Source organism: Aquarana catesbeiana, linkage group LG09 (genome assembly GCF_042186555.1).
Source record: "Aquarana catesbeiana isolate 2022-GZ linkage group LG09, ASM4218655v1, whole genome shotgun sequence".
Classification (NCBI taxonomy): Eukaryota; Metazoa; Chordata; class Amphibia; order Anura; family Ranidae; genus Aquarana; species Aquarana catesbeiana.
Genome location: NC_133332.1, coordinates 297,918,241 through 297,932,418, shown reverse-complemented (window position 1 = coordinate 297,932,418; position 14,178 = coordinate 297,918,241).

Below are 14,178 nucleotides of genomic sequence, written 5' to 3'. Positions count from 1 at the left end.
TTGGGACCCTTACCTTTTAATGTATTTATATATATATATAGGGTCTGGGATTTAAAGTACCATTTCTGTGTTTGCAGATAACACCAAGCTATGCAGTGGAATAACGTCTTTACAGGATATCTCCAACTTACAACCAAACCTCAATGCACTGTTTCATTGGGCAACTATGTGGGAGATGAGGTTTAAAGCAGAGCACCACTCCAGGAATTTCTGCTTTAAGGCCTCCTTCCCGGCCCATGTTTGTGAAACTGAGCTTTCAGGGAGGAGGGAGCGGGTACCCGATTTTGACAGATACCCGCTCCCACTTCTGTGGATGTTCTCCTTCCCGAAGTCTTCTGGGACATGTGACATGTCCCGAAGAGTTCAGGACCAGTTGCAGAGCGCAGCGCTGCTGGCACCCGGCTGTGAAGCTGCAAGCTCTCACAGCCGGATGCCCATAGTGGAGATGCCGGCGCCGACCACGGAGGACACAGGGTCAAAACGGCTGGGGTGAGTGCACCGCTGGATCGTGAGACAAGTGAGTGTGTGTTTAATGAAAGTCAGCAGCTACACTTTTTGTAGCTGCTGACTTTTAATAAACAAAAAATTGGCTGGAAATCCGCTTTAATGTTGATAAATGTTTGCACTTGGGGGCTGAGAATATGCATGCATCATACATACTGGGGGAAATACAACTGGGGGATCAATGGTGGAGAAGAATCTGGGTGTTCTGGTTGATCATAGCATTAATAATGGCATACAATACCAAGCTGAAGTTTCCAAAGTGAGCAAAGCGGTAGCATTGTGGGGGAGGGTGGACCAGGCAACACACAGGTGCAGCAGGAGAACACACAGGGCCAGTGCAAGGTCTTTTGTCTACACAGGTGAAGATGCTGTCAGTATCACTTAAGTGCTCCTCATTCCAGCATCCGGGTTTTGGCTATTCCATTCTGTCTGTGTCCACCTGAAGGGTGATTGATATGGTCAGTCACCTGTTATAAGCAAGCCAAATGCTTTGTCCCTTGCTTGTGATACCTGTGTTGTTCCTGATCGAACTCCATGTCTGTCTGCCCTGCTTTACTAGTTTGGATTTCCCTGGATATGACTTCGGACCGGATTATTGGACTATTGCTTGAACTCAGCCTGCCTTTTAACTGGACTGTCATTGAACCACGCTACCAATCTGATAACTGAAAGTATCTCTTGGCTTTGCTCAGTTCGCATCTGCTCTGGTGTGGTGGCCAGGCACTATAGCATTGTGTATAAGTCCTGGGGGCAACCGAGTACTGGTAGGCCTGCTTACCTTAAGGGAAAGGGGGCTGCCATAGGTGAAGCACACAGTAGCTAGCTATAGTGTCTGACCACCTTTGTTGGGGTAGACATGACAAATGCATTTTCAGCTCCCCATTCCTCACCACCATCCTCCTGCCAAATCCGCCACACACTTTAACACCTCCTGTATAAGAGTGGCTCACTCTGGATGAAGGAGCACTTCAGTGGAGGGGGGGGGGGGTGTTAAATGTGCTAGAAGATTTAAATACACAGACAAACTGAAGCCAAACTCCAGCTAACACTTTATAATCAGTTACAGTAGTTTTTTTTCCTTTTGGGATAAAGGTTTTACATAAATAAAGGCTGATAATTTTCAGCACACATGTCAGCGGGAGATGGTTTGTCATATCATTCTAACTGCAACTGCAGGAGAGCTTGTTTTGTTGAAAAATAACAGACTTAGGCCCCTTTCACACGAGGCGGACTCTGTTTCTACGGAGCCCGCCTCGGTCCGCCGGCTCAGCGGGAGATCAGTCCGTTGATCTCCGCTGAGCCGGCGGATGACAGGTCCCTCTCTGCTCACTGAGCGGGGAGGGGCTTGTCAGGCGCCGCTGCCGCCTATGGAGGGATCGGATGAAAACAGACAGCATGTCTGTTTTCATCAGATCTCACCCGATCCGCCAGCAACGGACCTGGACGTAGAGCCATCCGTCTGCTTTTAGCGGATCGGACCGGGTCGGATGTCAGCGGACATGTCCTTGCTGACATCCGACGCTCCATAGACTAACATGGAGTGCTCGTTCAGGTTCGCCGTCAAAACTGACAGGCAGACCTAAACGGTCCGATCGTGTGAAAGGGGCCTTACTGGCCAGATCATCAGATGAAAATAAAACAAAGAAAATCTAAAATAAAGAAAACTAATGCAACCATCACATATAAGAAGGGTACCTGGGCAGTGTGACAGGGGGGGGCAGTGTGACGGGGGGTGGTGGAGGCCAGTATGTGGTGGGGCAGTGTGATAGGATGGGGCAGAGTGACAGGAGGGAAGTATTGTGACGGTAGGGGGTCTATGTGACAGGAGGGGGGCAGTGTAGAGCACTATGGAGGGGGGGTGTAGTTTGACGGAAAGGAGCAGTATGGGGATGCAGTGTGACAGGAGGAAGGCAGTATGGGGGGGTAGTGTGATGGGGGGGCAATGTGACAGGAGTGGTAGTATGGGAAGTAGTGGAGGACAGTATACGGGGGGGGCAGTGTGATGGGTAAAGGGCAGTATGGGGAGGCAGTGTGAGAAGGGTAATGGGGGGCAGTAAGATGGGAGGGGGCAGTGGAGTTCTGGCGAGCTTCCGGGGGCGTGCATGTGCGCCCCCTACTTGAAAGTGTTGAGTCACCATTATGTATGTGATCTGGTGCACAGCTGCCACACTGTAGCAGTAAAACTGCTATAGGGTGGTCCTCCCTGCTGCATTGATGGACCCTGATAGGCTGCACTGATGGGCAATGATAGGCTGCACTGATGGGCACTGATGAGGCTACACTGGGCCATCTTTAACATGGGGCAAAAGGGGCAGCTGCCCTGGGCCCTGTCATTGTCGGGGGCCCGCTCTGCCCCATGATAACACTGCCGAGCGGCGTGTGCAGAGAAATACATTGGTGTATTTCCCAGCCAGCAGGGTGGGGGCAGGGCCAGGAGCTCCACTGCCGCTCTGACCCCGCCCCATGAAGCCTGTATGCTCGGTGGCTCAGAGCTGAGATCGGAGTAGGAGCACTGAGAGCCCCACTCCCATACCTTTGCGAGCCCTACCTCTGGACCTCTGGGAGCACCATTCCTGGACCCCTGAGGGCCCAGCACCTGGACGCCTGAGGGCCCCGCACCTGGACGCCTGAGGGCCCCGCATCTGGATCTCCTGAGGGCCCACACCTGGACCTCTGAGGGCACTGTCCCTAGACCTATGAGAGCGGGTAGTGAGCCCCATAGAGTGCTTGTGGACTGTTATCCTAACCCTGACCTGTTTATGAACAGTATAGTATATCTGTACACTGCTGATAGGTAAAATGTTGGTCACAGTCTCTGGTGGTTATCTCCTGTATTAGACCTGCAGTCTCTGGTTATCTCCTGTATTAGATCCACAGTCTCTGGTTATCTCCTGTATTCGATCCGCAGTCTCTGGTTATCACCTGTACTAGATCCACAGTCTCTGGTTATCTCCTGTATTACATCCGCAGTCTCTGGTTATCTCCTGTATTACATCCGCAGCTGGTTATCTCCTGTACTAGATCTGCAGTCTCTGGTTATCTCCTGTACTAGATCCGCAGTCTCTGGTTATCTCCTGTACTAGATCCGCAGTCTCTGGTTATCTCTTGTACTAGATCCATAGTCTCTGGTTATCTCCTGTGCTAGATCCGCAGTCTATGTTTATCATCTGTATTAGATCTGCTGTATCTGGTTATCTCCTGTACTGGATCCGCAGTATCTGGTTATCACCCGTACTGGATCTGCTGTCTCTGGTTATCTCCTGTATTAGATCCGCAGTCTCTGGTTATCGCCTGTACTGGATCCGCAGTCTCTGGTTATCACCTGCACTAGATAGGCAGTCTCTGGTTATCTCCTGTACTAGATCCGCAGTCTCTGGTTATCTCCTGTACTAGATCTGCAGTCTTTGGTTATCTTCTGTACTAGATCCGCAGTCTCTGGTTATCTCCTGTACTGGATCTGCAGTCTCTGGTTATCTCCTGTACTAGATCTGCAGTCTCTGGTTATCTCTTGTACTAGATCTGCAGTCTCTGGTTTATCTCCTGTATTAGATCTGCAGTCTCTGGTTATCATCTGTATTAGATCTGCAGTCTCTGGTTATCTCCACTACTAGATTTGCAGTCTCTGGTTATCTCCAGTAGTATGTCTATCAGTGAGCAGTAATGATGTGCAGTAACCTCTAGCAATGAATAAGCAAGCATAAATTATGTGTTGTAACCTCTAGCAACCAGTCAGTGAGCAGTAATAATATGCTGTAACCTCTGGCAACCAATTGCAATTGCTGCCAGATCTGCTGGAGTAAACTGATTTTGAGTCTTCCTGCTATTTGTTATATGTCTTATAGGGCGTACACACGGTCGGACTTTGTTCGGACATTCCGACAACAAAATCCTAGGATTTTTTCCGACGGATGTTGGCTCAAACTTGTCTTGCATACACACGGTCACACAAAGTTGTCGGAAAATCCGATCGTTCTGAACGCGGTGACGTAAAACACGTACGTTGGGACTATAAACGGGGCCAATAGCTTTCATCTCTTTATTTATTCTGAGCATGCGTGGCACTTTGTCCGTCGGATTTGTGTACACACGATCGGAATTTCCGACAACGGATTTTGTTGTCGGAAAATTTTATCTCCTGCTCTCCAACTTTGTGTGTCGGAAAATCTGATGGAAAATGTCCGATGGAGCCCACACACGGTCGGAATTTCCGACAACACGCTCCGATCGGACATTTTCCATCGGAAAATCCGACCGTGTGTACGGGGCATAAGAGTGGTTGGGGGGCCCAAGAAAATGTTTGCCCAGGGTCCAATCAATATTAAAGATGGTCCTGGGCTGCACTGATGGGCACTGATGAGCAATGATGGGCACTGATCAACACTGATAAGGCTGCACTTATGGGCACTGATGAGGCTGCACTGATGGCCACTGATGAGGCGGCACTGATGGCCAATGATGGCCACTAAAGAGGTGGAACTAATAAGCTGCATTGATAAGGCAGCACTGATGGTCACTGATGAGGCGGCACTGATGACCAATGAGGAGGCGTCACTGATGGCCACTAATGAGGTAGCACTCTTAACTGCACTGATTAAAGACAGAATTCAGAGAGTAGTGGTTACTGACTTTTTCTGAATGGTCTAAGGTTATCAGTGGTGTACCCCAACATTCAGTGCTGGGACCCTTACTTTTTTAATATCTTTATAAATTATATAGGGTCTGGGATTAAAAGTAACATTTAACAGTAACAGTAACAAAGTAACAATCTTTGCAGATGACACCAAGCTATGCAGTGAAATAACGTCCTTACAGGATATCTCCAATTTACAAGCCAACCTCAATGCACTGTCTGATTGGGCAACTAAGTGGCAAATGAGGTTTAATGTTGATAAATGTGAAGTTATGCACTTGAGGGCTAAGAATATGCATGCATCACATGTACTAGGGGGAGTACAACTGGTGGAATCAATGGTGGAGAAGGATCTGGGTTTACTGGTAGATCATAAGCTTAATAATAGTATGCAATGCAAAGCTGAGGTTTTCAAAGCGAGTCCTTTCTTGTATTAAGAGAGGTATGGACTCCAGAGAGGGATATCATATTATATTTGCCCCTGTACAAATCATTAGTAAGACCTCATCTGGAATATGCAGTTCAGTTTTGGGCACCAGTTCTCAAAAAGGATATCGGGGAACTGGAGAAAGTGCAGAGAAGGGCAACCAAACTGATAAGAGGCATGGAGGAGCTCAGCCATGAGGAAAGATTAGAGGAACTGAATTTATTCTCTCTTGAGAAGAGGAGATTAAGGGGGGATATGATCAACATGTATAAATACATAAGGGATCCATATAGTGAACTTGTGAGTTCACTCATCTTGGTGTTGAGATATTCACTTTAAGGTCATCACAGAAGACAAGGTTCTGGCCAGCTTAGTAGATTGCTTTAAAAAAGGCCTGGATTCTTTCCTAAATGTACATAATATAACATATACTAACATTTATAGGTAAAGTTGATCCAGGGAAAAGCCTCTAGGGCCTCTCGGGGGATCATGAAGGAATTTTTTCCCCTGCTGTAGCAAATTGGATCATGCTTTGCTGGAATTTTTCTTGTTCTCTGGATCAACTGTGCGGGCTTGCCAAGTGAAAGGGGCTTTAAGGCCTGGCTAGTGGCTCAAGACTTGAAATTTTGAGCCCTGCCATAGTTTGTAGACACTATAACTTTCACACAAACCAATTAATATATTTTCAGTACTTAGGGATTTTTTATTTCTTACCAAAGACAGAATACCCTTTGGCCTAAATTTATAAAGAAGTTTGATTCTATTAGATATGTTTTATAACCAAAAGTAGAAAATTTAGTTTTTTTTTTCTTTAAAATTTTCAGTCTTCTGATGTTTATTTAGCAAAAAAATTAAAAACCCAGTGGTGATCAAATATCACCAAAAAAAGCTCTATTTGTGTGAGAAAATGATGTAAGTTTGAGTACAATGTTGCATGACCGCACAATTGCCAGGTAAAGTAGTGCAGTGCAAAATAGCAAAAAAATGCCCTCGTCATGAAGGGAGTAAAACATTCCAGAGGTCAATGGGCTACAATCTCAGCCATCCCTCACAAGCATGTCCCCCACCCCCCTACCCCCGGCAGCCGGAGGTCACAGCTGGAGCTCAGCGTTGCCACAAATAAGAAAACTGTATAATCCTAGTTTCAGGAATTACACAAAATACTGTAACTGCGTTTCTACTGTTTTCCCAATAAATTATTTATGGTTTTATGCGATGTGGCACCTTCTCTCTTTTTGGTGACTGAGCTTTGATGAGCATTGATGTGATTTTGGAGATTGATCCCGGCTGAGGACAAGTGGAGATCCATGTCAACACATTTGAATGCAGATTCTATTAGATCATTATTGGATTGTGTATAGTATCAAGTTGGTTCAGCAGAAAACATTTTTTGGGGGGGTGAGTACCCAGTTTCCATTGAGGTGGAGGAAACTGGGTGCCGAACTTCCTATTTTTTGCACAAGCTCTTTTTTTGCACTATAGAATGTATTTTAGCACTAGAGTTGGCCTGAACACCCCCCCCCCTGTTTGGTTCGCACCAGAACTCTCAAACATCGCAAAACTTTCTAACCCAAACCCCATTGAAGTTTATGGGACCCGAATTTGAAGAAAAAGTCCCCATTTTGGAAGCTTTATGCAAGTTATTGCCATAAAAAGGGTATGGGAGCCCAGATACTGCCCTGGGGGATATGTATCAATGCCTTTAAAAAAAAAAAAAAAAAAAAAAAAGGAGCAGTGATTTTAATAATGCTTAAAGTGAAACAATAAAAATGAAAAATTCTTTTATAGTGTCTGGGGGGGTCCCCTTAGTCTGCCTGTAAAGTAGCGAATCTGTACTGTGTATAGAACCTGCTGCAACAAAACGGACATTTATAAAGAAAAAAATGACATTTAAATTGCCGGCATTACAATAACATTTCCGTACCCGCCTCTTACCTATTTAAGACCTGTCAAATGGCAGAGCAGGCTTTCAGCAGTTAGCCTTCATCGTGGGCAGAGTTTTTTTTTTTTTCCAGGGGACAGTGTTTTTCCATTTTTAATAAAGGGATTGTCAAAAACTGTGTTTGTGTTTTTTTTTTCTAAGTGACCTGTTTTGGTGAATGAGTAGGAGTACAATGTATCCCATACTTATTCACATGGGGGGGGCCTTGTTAAAGGGAGTTTCTTGATTCTGATAAGCCCCCACCTGCAGACCCCCACAATCACAGCCCAGGGTTGTGGGGAAGAGGCCCTTGGGTGCTTTGGAGTGGGGGGGAGTCCACCATGCCCCAATGCACTCCCCCATGTTGAGGGAGGGCACGTGGCCTGGTATGATTCAGGGGGGCGCTTGCTCACCCCCCCTTTCCCGTCCTGCCAGGCTGCATGCTCGGATAATGGTCTGGTATATATTTTGGAGGGGACCCCACACTGTTTTCTTTTATGGCATGGGGTTCCCCTTAAAACCCTCACCAAACCCAAAGGGCCTGGTAAGGATCGGGAGGGGGGACCCCCACGCGTTTTTTTTTTTTTTTTCACTTTTTTCTATTGCCGGCAACGTTTGTTTTTTTTCATTCAGCTGTCAGCGGGGAAGCCACTAGGTGGCTGCCGGCTTCCCAGCCCACTCCTTAACAACCAGCTTTTCTTCACACAGAATTGGAATCGGTCGATAATTTTTCAAACCAATCCGAATTTGAATCATTCAGAAAATTTCAAATTCATTAGAAAATGAATAAATGAAACAAAATTAAACGAATCAACACAAATTCTGAAACAAATCAATGAAACGAAATGAGTAACATAATGAATCTATACAAAACAAAACTAATTTTCCTGTTCTGCACATGTCTACTATGACAGTACAAGTCCCTTTTATTCTCTGCCCCAAGCCCCTTGTTTCCTTGGATTACCTGTTCCTTGAACCAGCCAAGTTGTCTATGTTTTGTGCTTATACGGGACAGCATTATAGTGCAGCTGGGAGTCCGTGGTGCGCCTACGGAGACCCAATTCTTGTGGCAGCGAGGATGCGCACATTGTGTAACTGGACTCCTGGGACTATTTCTGGTATATTTGCCTGATGTTCCCCGTTCATTCCCTGTGACACTGACATTGGAAATAACATTGCTTTCACCGACCATACAGCACTTTGTTACCCAGATTTAAAGTGTGACTGCTGATGTTCCAGGCAGTCACACTTTTCCCAGCCGGGCTTATGGAACCATTATCGGCCACCATTGCTACAACGCCTGGCTCCTCTTTACACTATGTGCTTTCTAAGCACATAGAAAGTGGGGTGGGGTGGGGAGGGGGATTTCTCCAACGGTCCTTCCTGCTGATAAGACTGATTATGTGCTCAGTAGGGATGAGCTTCGAGTTCGAGTCGAACTCATGTTCGACTCGAACATTGGCTGTTTGCAAGTTCACCGAACAGCGAACAATTTGGGGTGTTCGCGGCAAATTAGAATGCCGCGGAACACCCTTTAAAAGTCTATGGGAGGAATCAAAAGTGCTAATTTTAAAGGCTTATATGCAAGTTATTGTCATAAAAAGTGTTTGGGGACCTGGGTCCTGCCCCAGGGGACATGGATCAATGCAAAAAAAAGTTTTAAAAACGGCCGTTTTTTCAGGAGCAGTGATTTTAATAATGCTTAAAGTCAAACAATAAAAGTGTAACATTCCTTTAAATTTCCTAGCTGAGGGGTGTCTATAGTATGCCTGTAAATGGGCGCATGTTTCCCGTGTTTAGAACAGTCTGACAGCAAAATGACATTTCGAAGGAAAAAACCCATTTAAACCTACTCGCGGCTATTGCATTGCCGACAATACACAGAAGTTCATTGATAAAAATGGCATGGGAATTCCCCACAGGCGAACCCCGAACCAAAATTAAAAAAAAAAAAATGACGTGGGAGTCCCCCTAAATTCCATACCAGGCCCTTCAGGTCTGGTATGGATATTAAGGGGAACCCCGGACAAAATTTAAAAAAAAAATGACGTGGGGTTCCCCCTAAATTCCATACCAGACCCTTCAGGTCTGGTATGGATTTTAAGGGAAACCCCTCGCCAAAAAAAAAAACGGCGTGGGGTCCCCCCAAAAATCCATACCAGACCCTTATCCGAGCACGCAACCTGGCAGGCCGCAGGAAAAGAGGGGGGGACGAGAGTGCGCCCCCCCTCCTGAACCGTACCAGGCCACATGCCCTCAACATTGGGAGGGTGCTTTGGGGTAGCCCCCCAAAACACCTTGTCCCCATGTTGATGAGGACAAGGGCCTCATCCCCACAACCCTGGCCGGTGGCTGTGGGGGTCTGCGGGCGGGGGGCTTATCGGAATCTGGAAGCCCCCTTTAACAAAGGGACCCCCAGATCCCGGCCCCCCCCTGTGTGAAATGGTAAGGGGGTACTTACCCCTACCATTTCACTAAAAAACTGTCAAAAATGTTAAAAATGACAAGAGACAGTTTTTGACAATTCCTTTATTTAAATGCTTCTTCTTTCTTCTATCTTCCTTCATCTTCTTCTTCTTCTGGTTCTTCCTCCGGCGTTCTCGTCCAGCATCTCCTCCGCGGCGTCTTCTATCTTCTTCTCCTCGGGCCGCTCCGCACCCATGGCATGGGGGGAGGCTCCTGCTCTTCTCTTCGTTTTCTTCTCTTCTTCCTTCTTCTCTTCTTCATCTTCTTCTCTTCTTCATTTTCTTCTCCGGGCTGCTCCGCATCCATGCTGGCATGGAGGGAGGCTCCCGCTGTGTGACGGCATCTCCTCGTCTGACGGTTCTTAAATAACGAGGGGCGGGGGCCACCCGGTGACCCCGCCCCTTCTGACGCACGGGACATGACGGGACTTCCCTGTGGCATTCCCCGTGACGTCACAGGGAAGTCCCGTCAAGTCACCGTGCGTCAGAGGGGGGCGGGGTCACCGTTATTTAAGAACCGTCAGACTAGGAGACGCCGTCACACAGCGGGAGCCTCCCTCCATGCCAGCATGGATGCGGAGCGGCCCGGAGAAGAAAATGAAGAAGAGAAGAAGAGAAGAAGGAAGAAGAGAAGAAAACGAAGAGAAGAGCGGGAGCCTCCCCCCATGCCATGGGTGCGGAGCGGCCCGAGGAGAAGAAGATAGAAGACGCCGCGGAGGAGATGCTGGACGAGAACGCCGGAGGAAGAACCAGAAGAGCCAGAAGAACCAGAAGAAGAAGATGAAGGAAGATAGAAGAAAGAAGAAGCATTTAAATAAAGGAATTGTCAAAAACTGTCTCTTGTCATTTTTAACATTTTTGACAGTTTTTTAGTGAAATGGTAGGGGTAAGTACCCCCTTACCATTTCACACAGGGGGGGGCCGGGATCTGGGGGTCCCCTTGTTAAAGGGGGCTTCCAGATTCCGATAAGCCCCCCGCCCGCAGACCCCCACAACCACCGGCCAGGGTTGTGGGGACGAGGCCCTTGTCCTCATCAACATGGGGACAAGGTGTTTTGGGGGGCTACCCCAAAGCACCCTCCCAATGTTGAGGGCATGTGGCCTGGTACGGTTCAGGAGGGGGGGCGCACTCTCGTCCCCCCCTCTTTTCCTGCGGCCTGCCAGGTTGCGTGCTCGGATAAGGGTCTGGTATGGATTTTTGGGGGGACCCCACGCCGTTTTTTTTTTTTTGGCGCGGGTTTCCCCTTAAAATCCATACCAGACCTGAAGGGTCTGGTATGGAATTTAGGGAGAACCCCACGTCATTTTTTTAAAAAATTTTGTCCGGGGTTCCCCTTAATATCCATACCAGACCTGAAGGGCCTGGTATGGAATTTAGGGCGACCCCCCACGTCATTTTTTTTTTTTAAATTTTAGTTCGGGGTTCCCCTGCCGTTTTTATCAATGAACTTTTATGTGTATTGTCGGCAATGCAATAGCCGTAAGTAGTTTTAAAGGGGTTGTAAAGGTAAAAATTTTTTCACCTTAATGCATTCTATGCATTAAGGTGAAAAAACTTTTGACAGTACCGCCGCCCCCAGCCCCCCCGTTTTACTTACCTGACGCCTCGAATCTTCGCTGCTCGTCCTCGTCATCTTCATTGCAGCTCAGCCTGGTCGCTGATTGGCTGCAGTGGATGGATTGAAAGCAGCGCAGCCATTAGCTCGCGCTGCTGTCAATCACATCCGATGACGCGGCGCGCCGGGGGGCGGGGCCGAGTGATACAGCGAGCCGCTATAGCCGCCGACTGTATCACGGGAGCGCGCCGGCAAGCACTCACCACCATGCGAGGGAGTTCGCATTAAGGTGGTAAATGCTTGCGGGGAGGAGCTGAAACAGCCGCCGAGGGACCCCAGAAGACCAGGTTCGGGGCCACTCTGTGCAGAACGAGCTGCACAGTGAAGGTAAGTATAACATGTTTGTTATTTAAAAAAAAAAAAAAAAATACCTTTACAACCCCTTTAAATGGGTTTTTTCCTTCGAAATGTCATTTTGCTGTCAGACTGTTCTAAACATGGGAAACATGCGCCCCTTTACAGGCATACTATAGACACCCCCAGCTACGAAATTTAAAGGGATATTACACTTTTATTGTTTGACTTTAAGCATTATTAAAATCACTGCTCCTGAAAAAACGGCCGTTTTTAAAACTTTTTTTTGCATTGATCCATGTCCCCTGGGGCAGGACCCAGGTCCCCAAACACTTTTTATGACAATAACTTGCATATAAGCCTTTAAAATTAGCACTTTTGATTATTCATGTTCGTGTCCCATAGACTTTAACGGTGTTCGCGTGTTCGAACAAACTTTTTTCCTGTTCGCATGTTCTGGTGCGAACCGAACAGGGGGGTATTCGGCTCATCCCTAGTGCTCAGTTACCGATTGGATTATTTGTTGAAAAGTTTGAATGTACCTGTGTCTCATGTTACTGGATGTACAGTTTACTCTGCCCTGTGTCATTAAAGTGGTGTTCGGGCCGAAATTATACTTTTTAAATAAAAATACCCCTATAATACACAAGCTTAATGTATTCTAGTAAAGTTAGTTTGTAAACTACGGTCTGTTTTGTTAGTTTATAGCAGTAGTTTGTTATTTTATAAATTTACAGCAGGCCGTGGCCATATTAAGTGTGGGCATCTGAAGCCAGACTGTATTTCTTCCTGGATCTCATCCTTGCAGATCTCACACATGCTCAGTGCAGCACAAGCAGTGTAATAGGTTTCAGGTCAGGTTTCCATAGCAACGGCAGTGTCAGAGGAAGTTGCCGCCCCTTCCCAGAAGGCATTGCAAACAGGAAATGATGCGATGGGCCACGGCCAGGGAGGAGGAAGTGAAAAATGAATACAGCAGATATACAGTAAGTGCTGAGAAAAAAAATTTAAAAATATCCAATTCGTTTATAGTGCACAGTTTAGTGAGGGATGCTGAAGAGTTGTAAAAGTGGGTGGAACTCCACTTTAAGCAAAGAAGGGGAGATTGTCCCAGAGTGTGTATCTCTTTGTGCCTGTGTTTCAATAAACAGTTTTATGTTTTTCACCACCCTATGCTGTGTCCTGACTAGTGACCGGGTGGCTTGCGGGATCTGGTATTGTTATGTTACCGGGCAAGGAAAACTTATACAGCGGACATACTACTCTTGAGTACCGGGGTCCGTCACATCTGCTCTATGGCTATATTCTAAGTGCTAAATGTGGGAATTTATTTTTCAAAAAGAATCCTTTGTGCAGGTTTATGTGTGCCTGTGAGATGCTGTATCTTCCTTCGTTTCCTGTCTCAGAGACACAACAGAAATTGGGAGACATATCTCTAAAGTAAAGGAAAGCCTCTGACATTTATCACCCAAACTAGAGTCCCCAGTAGAAGATTTCCCTTTTATTCCTGTTCTGGTGCTAACTGAGAATTTTGGATGTCCCATCCCTGTGTGATGGTCACAGGGACAAATAGAAGGTGAATCTCCCCAGAGGTGACACAAACAGCAATAGAAACCTGACAGGGGTTCTAATCTTCCCCTTTGCCAAAATCTAATCTAAAACCATAAAATACATTTTGTCTTTTTCTCCCATTCTGAAGTTGGAAAGTATACACTTGTCACATGATTGCTAGTGTGATTTGCAACTTAAAAAAAAAGGAACTTTCCTGGAATTATTTTTCTTCCAGGGACAAATCTTCAAAATCTGGAGGCATCCTTGCTAAGCAGTGTCCACTGGGGACCTCCTATGGTTCCAGCACAACACCATTCTTCTAAGATCTCTGCTAAAAAAAAAAAAACTACACACCACAAAGCTCTACAAAACTTTTATTTCTAGCTTTAAGGGACCCAGTCACATGATTTGCATTGGGATGCTTTGCCCAATACAGTCCCAATACAGTGACAATGCAATTTGCGGTGGTGCTGAAAAAAGTACTGTGTGCAGTGGGCTGCTATAGAAACCACCACATCCCAACATAACTGGGCGAATAGAACTTGAAATTAAATAAAACCAATGTGGTGTGCCAGGATCAGTGCTTTGGCACTGTGTCCTTCCAGCTTGTAGGTAGGTGCAGTCTACTTTCTTCATGACAGGTGGCTCTTTCCCGCTGCGGCACTGTTGTTGGAGAGGAAGTCAAGAAGAACAGGGTTCCTCTATGATTTTCTGGGTCACTGGGGTGCTATCCTATTGGATAGCTTCATCCATGTGACTCTGGTGGCCAT